This window comes from Acomys minous, assembly GCF_964271855.1.
Source record: "Acomys minous genome assembly, chromosome: 18".
NCBI classification, from domain to species: Eukaryota; Metazoa; Chordata; class Mammalia; order Rodentia; family Muridae; genus Acomys; species Acomys minous.
Genome location: NC_140501.1, coordinates 62,270,675 through 62,286,960, shown reverse-complemented (window position 1 = coordinate 62,286,960; position 16,286 = coordinate 62,270,675). Strand labels below are relative to the sequence as shown.

General features: G+C 43.6%; 1 protein-coding gene and 1 long non-coding RNA gene across 7 annotated transcripts in view; both read left to right on the top strand.

The window, feature by feature from the left end:
- Positions 1 to 16,286, top strand: part of LOC311589016 (uncharacterized protein) — a 130,712-nt gene that overhangs the window by 29,203 nt on the left and 85,223 nt on the right. The window lies entirely within an intron of this gene.
- LOC311589211 lies at positions 4,266 to 15,012 on the top strand. The gene is made up of 3 exons (XR_014776450.1): positions 4,266 to 4,291; positions 6,767 to 6,918; positions 14,955 to 15,012. It is a non-coding gene; the product is annotated as an uncharacterized lncRNA (long non-coding RNA).

Below are 16,286 nucleotides of genomic sequence, written 5' to 3'. Positions count from 1 at the left end.
TACTATAGTACCAAAGGCACACACAGTGACTGGGACATCTCACTGTCAGCTTTCCTGCTGTCTAGTTCTAGCCCTCCAAAGGACACCTGCAAACCTCCAGTCATTGTCCTAAGCCTGAAGTCACTTTGACTTTGAGGAAAGGCAGAGCCTTGAAGGCAGATCCTGAACTACTGCAGCACTAAAGCAAGAAAGGCACTCTACTGAGAACAGACTTTTCCCCTCAAGGAAATACACCCTGTTACATAGATGACTTATATACACACTTGTGTACACACATACACACACACACACACACACACACACACACACACACCTGTAATAGGGTCTTATAACCTCTTCTGGCATGTAGATATATATGCAATTACAGCATTAGTAAACATAAAATAAATATATAAACATTCTTTTTAAAGAGTTTGGGGGAACAAAACATTTCTGGGAGTCCCAGCACAACAACATACTAGGCTCTACCACTGTCTCTAGATACTAAATAGAGGTAAAACATGATGGGATTTGACACAGACACACTGGGCAGGCTGAGTATAAGAGTGGAAACTCATCCTCTGGGTCTCATCATTCTTGTTTTAAAGGTGTGTGTGTGTGTGTGTGTGTGTGTGTGTGTGTGTGTGTGTGTGTAGAGCCACAGATAGCAGCACCCCCTGCTGCTTCCCCGGTGCAATGCTCCTCCTTTTGCGCATGCTCAGTGTGCCCCTTTTTGCGCACGCGTAGTGAGTAAACCTTATGCGCATGCGCAGTGAGCAAGCCCCCCATATGCACATGCCTGAAGGCATGGCCTGAGGTAGCGTGATCTGAACAAGGCATAGCTGGAGGTGGCGTGATCCGAATACACCAACCAAGAGTGACGACGTGACAGTTTCTGATAGGACAGGCACACTATAAAGGTTCTGTGGGAACTTTTCCCGGGGTCACTCCAGGATCCTAAATAAAACTGCTACAAAAAGAGTTCCGGTGTTAGTGTCTTTCCTGCTGGACGGGAGCGACATCGACATGTGTGTGTGTGTGTGTGTGTGTGTACACTTAGATGTGTGTATCAGCCATCGATTTAGCAGGGTGTATATGCTTGAGGGGAAAAGCAGTTTCTCAGGAGATAGCCTTTCTTTCTTTAGTTCTGGGGTTGTTTGGGATCTGCTTTCTTTTTTTAAAAAATATTTATTTATTTATTATGTATACAGTGTCCTGCCTGCATGTACACTTGCATGCCAGAAGAGGGCACCAGATCTCATTGTGGATGGTTGTGAGCCACCATGTGGTTGCTGGGAATTGAATTCATGACCTTGGAAGAGCAGTCAGTGCTCTTAACCGCTGAGCCATCTCTCTAGCCCCTGGGACCTACTTTCAAGGCTCTGCTGTTCCTCAAAGTCACAGTGACTTCAGGCTCATGACAAGGACTGGCGATTTGCAGGTGCCATTTGGAGGACTGTGTAGTGAGACCCTGTTTCAGGAAGCCTAACACTTGTCAGGTGATGGTTGGTGGTGGAAGCCTTTAATGCCAGCACTCAAGAGGAAGAGTCAGGGAGACCTCTGTGAGTTTGAGGCCAGCCTGGTCTACAGAGCCAATTCTAGGACATCCAGAATTACACAGAGACCCTCTGCTTAAAAAAAAAAAGCCCAAACAAACAACCAAAACATGTTGTTTGAGTGACATGTGTATAGCCTACAGCTCTGTAAGAAGGCCCTGATTTGGATCCCAGCATCCATATGGTGGCTCATGGTTGCTTGTAAATTCAATCCCAGGGTATCCTATGCCCTCTGTGGGCACCAGAAAACAGGACATGACAGAGACTCAGATACACATAAAAAATAGCAGCTGGTGGGAGCTGTTGTAGCTTTAGCCTGAGGTGAGTTATCATGGGCCTCAGTTTTCCCAAGTAAAGCGTTCTCTTGGGGCCCCTGTGGCTGTGCCCACTAGATTGCCTCCCCACCTCAGTAACAGCTGCCCTGTGTCCACAGGCTTTGGGACAAGCATTCTGAATTCCACCATCATTTCTGTCTTTGGGATATTAGTTGCTATGGCCAAAATTTGTACCAAAGGGTCCTCACATGGCTGTGTTCAAGGCTGCAGAGGCAGTCCCCTGCATCTTCCTGCTGCCTGTGGCTGAGTTCATGGGAGACAGGACTGTGTGAAACCAGATCTCATTTCTGGAAACATAAATTATCTGGGCACCTGTCCGTCTACTTGATAAGCAGATAAATACATATGTGTCTCTGTGTGTGTACATATGTATGTATGTATGTATGTATGTATGCATGTATGTTTGTGGTTTTTTTAAAAATAGAGTCTCATATACGACTGTCTATCCTGGAACTCCATACGTAGACCAGTCCTACTTAGAATACAGAGAGATTCCTCTGCATCTGCTTCTCAAGTTCTGGATTAGAAGTGAGTTCGAGGCCAGCCTGGTCTACAAAGTGATTCCAGGACAGCCAGCACTACACAGAGAAACCCTGTCTCAAAAAAACCAAACCAAACAAACAAACAAAACAAAAAATGAGCCCTGCAGTGCCTGGCTGTCAGGGTTAACTTAGAAACAGGGTAGCATGTAGCAGGCTGGCTTCAAACATTCAGTGTTGGTGAAGCTGGCCTGAAACTAGTTCTTCTACCTCCACCTGTGCGATCCTGGGATTACAGGCTGACACCACTGTGCCTCATTTTGTAAGTTTGTTTTAACTCTTGTTGGAGCTCAGGTGAGTTGTATTTTAGTGGCTCCCACTTTCACTGTATGAAGTAACACCTGAAGTCCTAGGTATTGACTTCATCTTGAAAAACAGATTTTTTTTTGGCTTAGTGTGGTTTTTCTGGCTTCACCATGTCATGAGCCTCTTAAATTCATTTTTTCTTTTTTTCCCCCTGAGGCATGGTCTCTGTTTGTAGCCTTGGCTGTCCTGGAATTCAATTTGTAGACCAGGCTGGCCTTCAACTCACAATGACCCAGGTGCCTCTGCCTCCTTGAGTGCTGGGGTTAAAGGCATGCCCCACCACGCCTCCCCCTTGCTGGTTAGGATTTTTCTCCCCACCTCAGGGTCCTAGGTAAAGAAACAGATTTTTTTGTACAGAGTGCACTGAAAAGGATTATTCCTTCTGGATTAGGGAGATTTTAGGCAGGGGCCTGATGATCGAGATATAATTTTGTTTAAATTGCAAGTCTTGGGGTTCTGAAGCACAGGACTGATCCAGTAATAAACCACAGAGAGACACGATGTCAGGTGAGGGCGGGGCAGGAGCCAGGCTTGGGTGCAACAACTGCGACTGGTCCAAGATGAGAAAGGTCCAAATTCTCTCGGGGTTCCACAGCGAGATCCCATGGGGCTATTGATTTCTTTTTCCCCCGTCCTCCAAAACTTGTGGTACTGTGTTGTCATTTTCTGTTCCTTTTGCCTACTGTGTAAGGATTGCATTGCTGAGCCATGCTGCAGGTGTCTTTCCATCATTTTAACTAACTTCCAGTATGTGTCTGTTTTGGGGAATTTCATATATTCCTGGAGACCAGATGAGGGTGAGGAGTCCTTGAGTCAGAAGTCTTGGGTGCTGGGACCTACACTGAACTTCTTTGCAAGAACAGGATGAGATCTATACTGGTGCTTTTAGAGCTAAGGTTGTAAACTGGCACCTGTGGGTGCTGGGAGAAGAATTGGGGTCCACTGTAAGAGCAGCAAGGGCTCTTAAAGCACTCCCAAGGCAAGGGATGCAAATCCCTGAGTTGGAAGCCAGCCTAGTCTACAGAGCTAGTTCCAGGATGGGCATGGCGACACAAAGACACTCTATCCAAACAAGCAAACACACCTTCCCTCTCCTGCATCACAATTAAAAAAACAATTGTAATAGCTATTGGCCTATAGTAATTGTACAAAATAATGTGTTTGATGTTTTTTATACACATTGGATCATATTTTCTCCTTAATTAAAATATCCAAGACACCTTCCACCTCTATCTATTGGTGCTTTTGTCTTTTTCTTTCTTTTTTTCTATCTTTCTTTCTTTCCCCCTTTTTTTTGATGTGGGCAAGACAGCCTCTATGTAGCCCTGAGTGTCCTGGTACTTGTTCTGCAGACCAGGTTGGCCTCAAACTCTGATAGATTCACCTGCCTCTGCTTACTGAGTTCTGGGATTAACAGTATGGGCCACAATGCGCTGCAATGTTATTATTATTGTTAATTTACCTCTCTCAGAGGAGAGGAATGTGAAGTTAATGAGTCTGGCTCACTGATGGACATCTAGGCTGATTCCACCTCTTGGCTGCTGTGAATAAGGACACAGTCAAAATGGGTGCTCAGGTAACTGTCTGGCCTTCTGATTTCAATGTTTCTAGATATATGCTGAGGGGTTGTCATTGTAATTTTACATTCTGAGGAATATCCAGACTGGTGTCTGTAATGGTCATACCATTTTCCATGTACAATGAGGCTGTATGAGTAACTTTCCCTCCGACCCTCACCAGCGCATTTTCTTCCTTTCTACCTTGTATCCCTCCCTCCCTCACTCCCTCCCTTCTTTCTTTCTTTTAGATTATCAGCTGGGTGTGGTGGCACACATATTTAATTACAGTGCCTGGGAGGCAGAGCTAGGAGCATTTGTACAAGTTCCACGTCAGCCAGAACTACAGTGAGTAGTTACACAGAACTCACAATATCTGTCTGCCTCTGGCTCCAGAGGGAGGGGATTAAAGGTGTCTACTATGACCACAGGCTGGGCAAGTTGGGTTTTCAAGGAGATAGAAGTAGGATGGACCTTGTATCTCTAGTAATTGAGCAAAAAATAAAACCCTCACAGGTGTGCCCAGTTGCTTGGGTTTTAGTTGATTCTACATGTAATCAAGTGGGCAATGAACTGTATCATTACATTTCTGCATAGGAGTGTTTGCCTACATCTCTGTCTGTGCACCACATATGTGATGTGTCCAAGGAGGTCAGAAAGGGCATCAGATCCAACGCTCACAGAGTCATGGATGGTTCTGAGGCACTTGTAGGTGCTGGGAAGCAAACTGGGCTCTTCTGTAAGAGCAGAAAGTAGCTCAGTTGGTAGGGTGTTTGCTTCTCTTGGGGGGCCCAAATTGATCATTTTTTTAAACTATGTTAACATGAATGTCTGCGCAAAGTGTGTGTGAGATTACAGTGCATTTGGAGGCTGAAAAAGGCAGGCAGTATAGGTGACTCACTGTCAGGGATGTGAACTGAACTCTGGTCCTCTACAAGGGCGGTAGGTATTGTTAAACACTGTTAAGCCATGTGTTCATCCCTTTCTTGTCTTTATTTGCATTTGCCTGATGGCTGGAGGTGTTCAATACTTTTTTGATTACTGCTCACATACTTAATTTGATATGCCTGCTTCAGCCGCCCTAATGCGGTGGTTACTGGCATGTGTCCACCATGCTCTGTCCACATTGGGATACTTAACTATAGAAGGGTCAGGATAGCTTGTGAGTAAAGGTGCTGCCAATAAAGCTTGATGACCTGAGTTCAATCGCTAGGACCCACATAGCAGAAGGGGAGACTCTATTCCTTGATCTTGTGTTCTGATCTCTACATGTGTGCTGTGGTTCATGAGCATAGACACGGAAAATAAACATATAAATGTAACTTAAGAATTAAAAAAAATACCAGGGCATGGTGTTCCAGACCTTTCCACCCAGCACTGGACCTCTGAGATTGAGGCTAGCCTTGTAGAGGAATTTTGTTGTTGTTTTCCTGACATGGTTTCTTTGTGTAGCCTTGGCTGTCCTGGATTCTTTTTGTAGACCAGGTTTGTGTTGGACTCACAAGGTCTACCTGCCTCTGCCTCCCCAAGTACTGAAATTACAGGCATGTGCCACCTGCAGGCTCTTAGAGAGGAATTTGGGTCCAGCAAAAAGAATGCTCTACAACAGGATCATCTCAAAAGACCTAGATCAGTGTCAATCTCCTGGAACACAGATATGTGCTTAGTACACACCTTTGATCCATCTGGCTTAAATTCAGTACACACCTTTGATTCCAAACACTGAGGTCTATTGAGGGACAGTGAAAGTGACAGATCAGAGAAAGATTTGACACAATGAGTCAAAGATAGGCTCTGAGCAATTCTCATAAGAATACAGAGCAGAATGTGAAAGAATAAGGGAGTTCTGGAAGAGTTCTGGAAGGTATTACAGTAGAGCTCCTGGGTACAGTAGAGTTTGGTGTAGTTGAGTGCGGCAGACATCAGAGGCAGTTTTTCTAAGCAGAGCAGTATAGTGATAAGCAGAGAGAAGCCAGATTGAATCCCTGAGCTAGGAGAGGCCTTTTGAGCCAGAACAGCTGAATGGAATCAGCCAGCCAGTGTTCAGAGAGAAGCAGAAAGTGGGAGCTTATTCAGCAGTAAGTCTCAGAGGCCTAAAACATTGTAGGTTTAGCTTAGCAAATGGAGGATGAAAGCTGCAGCCTTCAGGTCAGGGTATGCAGAAGGTGAGATTGTTTGGAGGCTAGAAGCTTCCAGCCTAGGCTTGGGATAGTCAGATAAAAAACACTCTGGGCTCAGCCCAAGGCATGTGCTCATAAAGCTTGGGTATAGCTCTCATCTCATGCCCACATCTCAGGAGATAAAAACAACCTTTCCAAGCCTGATGTACTGAGAGAGAGTTCTGGAACAGGCAAGGCTACACAGAGAAACCCTGTGAAGTCATGAAAAGGAAAACAACATCATCACAAATTTTAAATGTTAAGGTGGTGGCTATGCTTCAGCTTTGGGTAGTAAACAATTCAAAATGAAAGTGCTCTTGCCTCTTCCCTCAACAGGACAGCCACAACATAATTGGGCGTTCTCTGTCATAGTCAGTGGTGAACAAACCCGGGCACTGCAACGTGCCTTCCTCAGATCCATGTTTCCAGAACAGCAGGAAATCCAGGAATTGGCTTCAAGACTCCAGCTTGATGTCACCGTGGTGGAGGTTTGTGTATGGAGTGTCTCTCAGGGTTGTCACCTAGTCCAGGGTTTCTTGTGGGCTTTGTTTTGTTCTGGTCTTTTAATTTGTAAAAATGATTCATGTGTATGTGTGCACACCTCCTTCTCTGTATGTGGAACAAACATGCCTGGTGCCTGAGGATGCTACAGTAGTCTGTCATTTCCCATGGAGGCAGAGTTGCAGGCGGCGGATTCTGAGAATGAATCTGGGTTTTCTGTGAGAACAGCAAGTGCACTTAACCACCAAGCCATCTCTTGAGTTCCACTCCCTTTTGCTATAATGAGAGAATGACTGACATGTCTAAGGCGACTCTTTTCTTTTTTTGAGACAGAGTTTCTCTGTGTAGCCTTGGTTGTCTTGCGATTCACTCTGCAGACCAGGATGGCCTCAAATGTATATAGTGTTACTTCTTCCTCTGGGATCTCGGTGCTTGACTTAATGGTGAGGGCTGTTGTTCCTTGCGCTGTTTTCTTTAAACACTTCTTGTTTTTTGGCAGAGGTATTGTTCAGGAATGGATTCTACAAAGGAATGGGTGATTTATTTTCATAACCACTCATTTTTTGAGATAAATTAAGGCTCCCTAGAGGATTATAAATACAAGATCTCCATTGTGAATGTAGGGCTGGCTCTAAGCTCACAGGGTAAATGGCACTTTTTCTTCCTTCCTTCCTGTCTTTTTTCTTCCTTTTTATGTTTTTTTTACTTTTCTTTTTAAAAAAATTTTATTAATTTATTCATACTACATCTCAATGGTTATCCTTGTATCCTTGTATCCTTGTACCCTTGTATCCTCCCATTCCTCCCTCCCTCCCATTTCCCCCTTACTCCCCTCCCCTATGACTGTGACTGAGGGGGACTTCCTCCCCCTGTATATGCTCATAGGGTATCAAGTCTCTTCTTGGTAACCTGCTATCCTTCCTCTGAGTGCCACCAGGTCTCCCCATTAAGGGGACTTGGTCAAATATGAGGCACCAGAGTACGTGTGAAAGCTAGACCCCACTCTCCACTCAACTGTGGAGAATGTCCTGTCCATTGCCTAGATCTGGGTAGGAGTTTGAAGTTTATGGCCGGTATTGTCCTTGGCTGGTGCTATAGTTTGATCGGGACCCCTTGGCCCAAATCTGCCTATCATAATGTTCTTCGTGTAGGTTTCTAGGATCCTCTGGATCCTTCAACTTTGCAATTCATCCATGCTTCTCTCATCTAGAGTCCCCATAGGATGTCCTCCCCTTTGTCCCAGTTTCCTGGTTAGTGAAGACTTTCATGGGGCATGCCCCTTGGGCTAGAATGCAGATATAAGTGAGTATACACAATTTGAGTCTTTCTGCTTCTGGGTTAACTTACTCATTATGATCATTTGTAGTTCAATCCGTATGTCCTCAAATTTCGGGAATTCCTTGTTTTTAATAGCTGAGTAGTATTCTATAGTGTAAATGTACCACAGTGTCTTTATCCATTCTTCTACTGAGGGACACTTAGGCTGTTTCCATGTTCTGGCTATTATGAATAAGGCTGCTATGAACATGGTTGAGCAAATTTTCTTGTTGTGTGCTGGAGCATCTTCTGGGTATATTCCAAGAAGTGGGATAGCTGGGTCTTGCAGAAGCCCTATTCCCATTTTTCTGAGATAGCACCAGATAGATTTCCAAAGTGGCTGTACTAGTTTGCATTCCCACCAGCAATGAAGGAGTGTTCCTCTCTCTCCACATCCTTGCCAGCATGTGGTGTCACTTGAATTTTTTATCTTAGCCATTCTGATGGGTGTAAAATGGAATCTCAGAGTTGTTTTGATTTGCATTTCCTTGATGACTAAGGAGGATGAAGATTTCTTTAAGTGTTTCTCAACCATTTGATATTCCATTGTTGAAAATTCTCTGTTTAGTCCCAATCCCCATTTCTCAATTGGGTTATATGGTTTGGTGGTATTTAATTTCCTGAGTTTTTAAAAAATATATTTTGGATATTAGACCTTTGTCAGATGTAGGGTTGGTGAAGATCTTTTCCCAGTCTGTAGGCTGTCACTTTGTTCTCTTGACAGTGTCTCCTGCCTTACAGAAGCTTCTCAGCCTCATGAGGTCCCATTTATTAATTGTTGACCTCAAGGCCTGGGCTGTTGGTGTTCTGTTCAGGAAATTGTCTCCTGAGCCAATGTGTTCCAGTCTCTTCCCCACTTTTTCTTCTATCTGACTTTGTGTCTCTAGTTTCATGTTGAGGTCTTTGATCCACTTGGATTTAAGTTTTGTACAAAGTGACAAATATGGGTCCAGTTGCATTTTTTTAAATATAGATATCCAGTTAGACCAGCACCATTTGTTGAAGATGCTATCCTTTTTCCATTGCATGGATTTGGCTCCTTTGTCAAAAATGAAGTGACCATATGTGTGTGGATTCATATCTGGGTCTTTGATTCGATTCCATTGATCAACCAGCCTGTTGCTGTGCCAGTAGCATGCGGTTTTAATTGCTGTTGCTTTATAGTACAGGTTCAGATCAGGTATGGAGACTCTTCTGAAGGATCTTTTATTGTATAAGATTGTTTTAGCTATTCTGGTTTTTTTGTTTTTCCGTATGAGGTTCAGAATTGAATGTTCAATGTCTTTAAAAAATTGTGTAGGTATTTTGATAGGGATTGCATTGAATTTGTAAATTGCTTTTGGTAAGATGGCCACTTTCACTATGTTAATTCTCCTGATCCATGAGCAAGGAAGATCATTACATCTTATCATGTCTTCTTCAATCTCTTTCTTCAGAGTTTTGAAATTTTTTTCCAAACAAGTTTTTCACTTGCTTGGTTAGAGTAACTCCTAAATATTTTATATTGCTATGGTTAACGTGAAGGGTGTAGTTTTCCTAATTTCTTCCTCTGCAAGCTTGTCATTTGTGTATAGGAAGGCTACAGACTTTTATGAATTAATCTTGTATCCAGCCAATTTACTGAAGGTGTTTATCAGCTGTAGGAGTTCTGTGGTGGAATTTTGAGGGTCACTTATATACACTATCATATCATCTGCAAATAGGGATAATTTGACCTCCTCCTTTCCCATTTGGATCCCCTTGATCTCCTTTTGTTGTCTTATTGCTCTGGTTAGAACTTCGAGGACTATATTAAAGAGATATGGAGAGAGTGGGCAGTCTTGCCTTGTTCCCAATTTTAGAGGACTTTCCTTGAGTATCTCATCATTTAATTTGATTTTGGCTTGCTGTATATAGCTTTTATTATGTTGAGGAAAGTGCCTTGTATCCCCAATCTCTCCAAAACTTTAAGCATGAATGGGTGTTGGATTTTATCAAATGCTTTCTCTGCATCTAAGGAAATGATCATGTGGTTTCTTATTTTCATTTTGTTTATAATGTGGATTCCATTGATGGATTTCGGTATATTAAACCATCCCTGCATGCCTGAAATGAAGCCTACCTGGTCATGGCGAATGATATCTTTGATGTGTTCTTGTATTTGTTTTGCAAGTATTTTATTGAGCATTGTTGCATCAATGTTCATAAGAGAAATTGGTCTGAAATTCTCTTTCTTTGTTGGGTCTTTGTGAGGTTTAGGTATCAATGTGACTATGGCCTCATAGAATGAATTTGGTAATGTTCCATCCATTTCTATCTTTTGGAGTAGCTTGAAGAGTATCGTTATTAGCACAACCTTGAAGGTCTGGTACAATTCTGCACTCAAACCATCTGGCCCTGGGCTTTTTTTGGTTGGGAGACTATCAATGATTTCTTCTATTTCTGTAGGGGAAATGGGACTATTTAGCTTGTTTATCTGTCCTTCACTCAATTTTGGCAAGTGAAATTGATCAAGAAAATGGTCCGTTTCCCTTAGATTTTCAAATTTTGTGGCATATATGCCTTCAAAGTAGGATCTTATGATTCTTTGTATTTCTTCAGTGTCTGTTGTTATGTCTCCCTTTTCATTTCTGATTTTGTTGATTTGGATACTGTCTCTCTGCCTTTTAGTTAGTTTGGCTAATGGTTTGTCTATCTTGTTAATTTTCTCAAAGAACCAGCTCTTGGTTTTGTTGATTCTTTGGACTGTTTTCTTAGTTTCTAATTTGTTAATTTCAGCCCTGAGTTTGATTATTTCCAGATGTCTACTCCTTTTGGGTGTTTCAGCTTCTTTTTTTCCTATGGCTTCCAATTGTGTCATTAAGATTCTTATGTGTGGTGTTTTCAATTTCTTTTTAAAGGCACTTAGTGCTATGAATTTTCCTCTTAGCACTGCTTTCAATGTATCCCACAAATTTGGGTATGTTGTTCCTTCATTTTCATTGAATTTCAGGAACTCCTTGATTTCTTTATTTCTTCCCTGACCCAGGTGTCATTTAGCAGAGAGTTGTTTAGTTTCACGTAGGTGTAGGCTTTTTGTTATTTCTGTTGTTGTTGAATTGCAGCCTAAGACCATGGTGATATGATAGGATACAAGGTATTATTTCAATCCTCTTGTATCTGTTGGGGCTTGCTTTGTGACCTACGATGTGATCAATTTTGGAGAAGGTTCCATGGGGTGCCGAGAAGAAGGTATATTCCTTCTTGTTTGGGTGAAAAGTTCTGTAGATATCTGTTAGATCCATTTGATTCATGGCATTGGTTAATGATGTTATTTCTCGGCTTAGTTTCTGCTTCAATGACCTACTCTTCAGTGAGAGTGGGGTGTTGAAGTCCCCCACTATTATTGTATAGGGATGGATGTGTGGTTTACGCTTCATAGGCAGATATTTTACGGATGTGGGTGCTGTTGTATTGGGAGCATAGATGTTCAGAATTGTGATGTCATCTTGCTTGACTTTACGTTTGATGAGTATGAAGTGTCCTTCCTCATCCCTTTTTATTAATTTTGGTTGAAAGTCTGTTTTGTTAGATACTAAAATGGTTAAGCCTGCTTGCTTCTTGTGATCATTTGCTTGGAATATTTTTTCCAACCTTTTACCCTGAGGTAATTCCTATCATTATGTGTGAGATGTGTTTCTTGAATGCAGAAGAATGTTGGATCTTGTTTATGCATCCATTCAGTTAGTCTGTGTCTTTTTATTGGAGAATTGAGACCATTGATGTTGAGAGATATTAATGACCGGTGACTGTTAAGAGTCTTAATTTTGATGTTTGTTCCAGTAGAGCATTGTGTAGTTGTGTTTTTGCCATGGTATAGTTATCTATTTCCTGAGTAGTTTTGGTTGTAGCTTGTCCCTTTGGGATGGAGTTTTCCTTCTGGTACCTTCTGTAAAGCTGGATTTGTGGATAGGTACTGTTTGAATTTGTTTTTGTCATGGAATATTTTGTTTTCTCCATCAATGGTTATTGATAGTTTTGCTGGGTAAAGTAGTCTGGCCTGGCATCTGTGGTCTCTTAGGGTTTGCAAGATCTCTGTCCAGGCCCTTCTGGTTTTTATGGTCTCTGCTGAGAAGTCAGGTGTAATTCTGATAGGTTGGCCATTAAATGTTATTTGGCCCTTTTCCCTTGCAGCTTTTAATATTTTTCTTTCTTCTGTATGATTCGTGTTTTGATTATTATCTGATGGGCAGTTTTTCTTTTCTGGTCTATTCTATTTGGTGTTCTGTAGGCCTCTTGTATGTTTATCTGCATCTCTTTCTTTAGATTGGGGAAATTTTCTTCTATGATTTTGTTGAGAATAGTTTCTGGGCCTTGGAGTCTGATATCTTCTCTTTCTTCAATGCCTGTTGTCCTCAGATTTCTTCTTTTCATGGTGTCCTTGATTTCTTGGACGTTTTGTTTCAGGATTTCCCCAGATTTAGCGTTTTCTTTAATGGTTGCTTCAAGATCTGTGATTGTATCTTCTAGACCTGAGATTCGTTCCTTCATCTCTTGGATTCTTTTAGAAAAGCTCACCTCTGTGTTGCTCGCCTTCTTCTCTGAGGTCTTACGTTCTCATTTTTCTTCTGTCTGTGTGTTTATCATTGAATCCATTTTCATCTTCAGATTTTGAACTGATTTTTTTATTTCTTTCATCTGATTGTTTGTATATTCCTGAGCTTCTTCCATTGCCTCTTTATAGGTCTTCAGAGCTTGAACCGTTTTATTGATTTCTTTCATCTGGTTGTTTGTTTTTTCCTGAAAATTTTCCAGTTCTGCTCCATGTGCTTCTTTTATGTTTCATACCTGATTGGCTGTGTCTTCCTGTATTTGATTACGAATTTTATTTGTTTCCTCCATTATCATCCTCATTACTAAGGATTTGACGTCATTTTCTTGTATTTCCGTTATGTTTGAGTTCTCTGGGTTGTTTTCTTTGGGATAGCTGTGATCTGGAGACATCATATTGTTTTGGGGTTTTTGCTTATGCTTTTAGGCTGTCCGTTAGATATCTTGCCATCTCTGCTTTTGTTGGGAGGCTTCCAGAGTTTTGTGGGGGGGAGTCTGATGATAGATTCACCTGTTTTTCACAACTTCCCTAGGCCGGAAGCTCTGATGCTTCACTGGTGTGGATGGCAGGAGGCTAGCTCTGTCGTTTTAGACTCTCACAGCCAGTGATCCTGAGCTCCCGTGTAATGTGGGTTTTGCAATCATTCTGTGTCTCTGAATGTGTGTTGGGCCAGGTCAAAGTGTCCACAGCCTTCTTGGTCCCCTGCCAAGACCAGCTAGGGACACTGGGCCCGAACCACGAGTCAAGCTCCGCTAGATTCTCATGGCGTGAACTGTCTGCTGAGCTCAGCTAGGGACTCTGGGTCCACAATGCATGCAGAGTCTAGCCAGAGTTTCCAGGCTGGGACTGTGCGCCAAGCTCAGCTAGGGTCTTTGTGTCCAAAGTGCATGCCATGGTCAGTTATAATCACAGGACCTGAACCTCCCACCAAGCTCAACCAGAATTCTGGACCCAAACTGCAAACAGGGTCCAACCAGCGCCTCCAAGCCAGGAGCTGCCAAAAGCTCAGCTAGAGTCTCTGGACCCAACTGCCCACCAAGTGCAGTTTGAGGCTCTGGCCCCAAACCACAAGCTGAACTCCACAAGAGTCTCAGGAGCAGAATTGCGCACTGAGCTCAGCCAGGGGCTCTGGACTCACCCTGTGCTTAATTCAGCCAGGGATTGGGGGCCTAAACTGTGCGTAGAGTCCAGCCAGAGTCTCAGGGCTGCGATTGCATGTAAAGTTCAGCTAGAGTCTCTGGGCCCAACCTGCCTGCCAAGTCCAGCTAGGGACTCTGGGCCGGAACTGCGCGCTGGGCTCAGCATGCCTCTCTGGTGGAACTATGTGCTGAGCTGAGCTAGCGTGTCCAGCAAAACTGCGCACTGAGCTGAGCTAACGTCTCCAGCAGAACTGCTCACTGAGCTCAGCTAGCATCTCTGCAGTTGAAGCGGGCCTTGAGCTGAGCTTGGATCACAGCATCCTAACTGCGCACCAAGTCCCGTTTGGGACTCAGGTCAAAAGCCATGAGCCAAGTTGAGCTTGGATCATGGAGCCCAAATCATGCAGCACAGCCCAGATCCTGCCCAGAGTCCCCTCTCCCACAGAAACTACCACTGGCCACCACACCAATCGCCTCTGCCGGAGGGCTCCGTGCTGGAAACCTCAGCCGCCGCCACTGCAGCCTCTGCCGCTGCTGCTGCCGCTGTTGCTGCCGCCACCGCCACCGCTGCTGCTCCAGTCCGAGAAAATCAGCGCGCCTCTCGCGTGCAGGGGCATGTAGGTCCTCTTTACCCTGGTCCCTTCGAACCGTGGAGCACTCCTGTTGCAGTTGATTGGGGGCCTCGGTGTTCCTGGTTCAGAATTCTGTGCAATTCCCTGAAGTGTTTACCAGAGCATCTAACTCGGGCCACACTGCTCACCGCCATCTTGGATTCCCCCGCCCTTTTTTTTTTTTTTTGAGAAAGGTTTTCTTAGTGTATTTTTGACTACCTTGGTCTACAGAGTGAATTCTATAACAGCTAGGGTAACACAGAGAAACCTTGGATTGAAAAAGAAAACCATATATATTATACTATGCATATTAAATATATAAATTAAGCACCTTTAAAAGTATGAAAGATTTCTAAAAAATATTAAATACTTCCCTTGCTTTTCAGATGTGGTTTAATTGTCATCGAGAGGAAGTGCTGTCATGGACAGGATGCAATGAGTGTAATTTGTCCCTGGTAGCATTCACCGTGGCAAGTACAATGGGAGGAGCACTACACAACCAGGACTTTCCACAGAGGTGTGCATCATGCCTCCAGGCCAGGCAAATGAGAGGAACACCAACCAGCCAGGCCATGCCAGTGAGTGGTGAATCATCCAGCCAGGCCTTGCCAGTGAGTTGTGATTCATCCAGCCAGTCCTTGCCAGTGACGGTTAGAGCACCCATCCTGACCAGACTATTGACAGGAACCCCAACCAACCAGGCCATGCCGGTGATGGGTGCTTCATCCAGCCAGGCCATGCCAGTGAGTCTTACATCATCCAGCCAGGCTATGCCAGTGAGTCTTGCATCATCCAGCCAGGCCATGCCAGTGAGTCTTGCATCATCCAGCCAGGCCATGCCAGTGAGTGGTGCATCACCCAGCCAGGCCATGGCAGTGAAGGATGCATCATCCAACGAGGCCATGCCAGTGAAGGATGCATTGTCCAACCAGGCCATGCCTGTGAGGGATGCAACATCCAGCCAGGCTGGACCAGAGAGAGTAGCATCATCCAACCAATCCAAACCAGGGCGAAGAATATTATTCAAACAGGCCAAACCACAGAAAAGAGCATTACCTAAGCATGCTAAGAGAGATAGAGGAGAACTATGCAACCAAGGTGAAGAGGGTCAGAGCCCAGCACCTGGGACTGGAGGAGAAGGGGCAGGAGAGAAAGAGGATGGACAGAATCCAGAGAAGAGAACAAAGCAAGTGCCTGGGACCTTGGATGGGAGGAAGAGTAACTGATAGTGGCACAATAGATTAATTATCATGTTCACCTTTGTGCTCAATTATTAATGAATCATTGCCTAGATGTATGATAACTTGGGGAATATTATGGATTATCAAATAAATGATATTTTGTTAAATGTATTACTGAATATTAATTATTATTAGTAATACAAAAGTGGCATAAGGTGAGGATTGAATCTAAGTCTGAGAAGTCTTGAGTGAAAGTTAGTTTCTGAGCCAAAGAACACAAGCTTAAAACAAAATACTTCTGAATCAAAAACTGTCTCCCACATGTCTCTTTAAGAGAAACTCTTCGTACCCACAGACAAAAGGCAGCTTCCTGTGGGCACATGGGAGATAAAGGGAAAGGACTTAACACACCCAGGTTGGCTGCTGCTTGTGGCTTAACGCTCACAGAGCAATGGTGGCTCCAGAGGCGGCGTGGTTACAGAACTGGAACTGAGAGGCCAGAAAACTTACAGATCAAGGTGGGGAATGTAATTAACC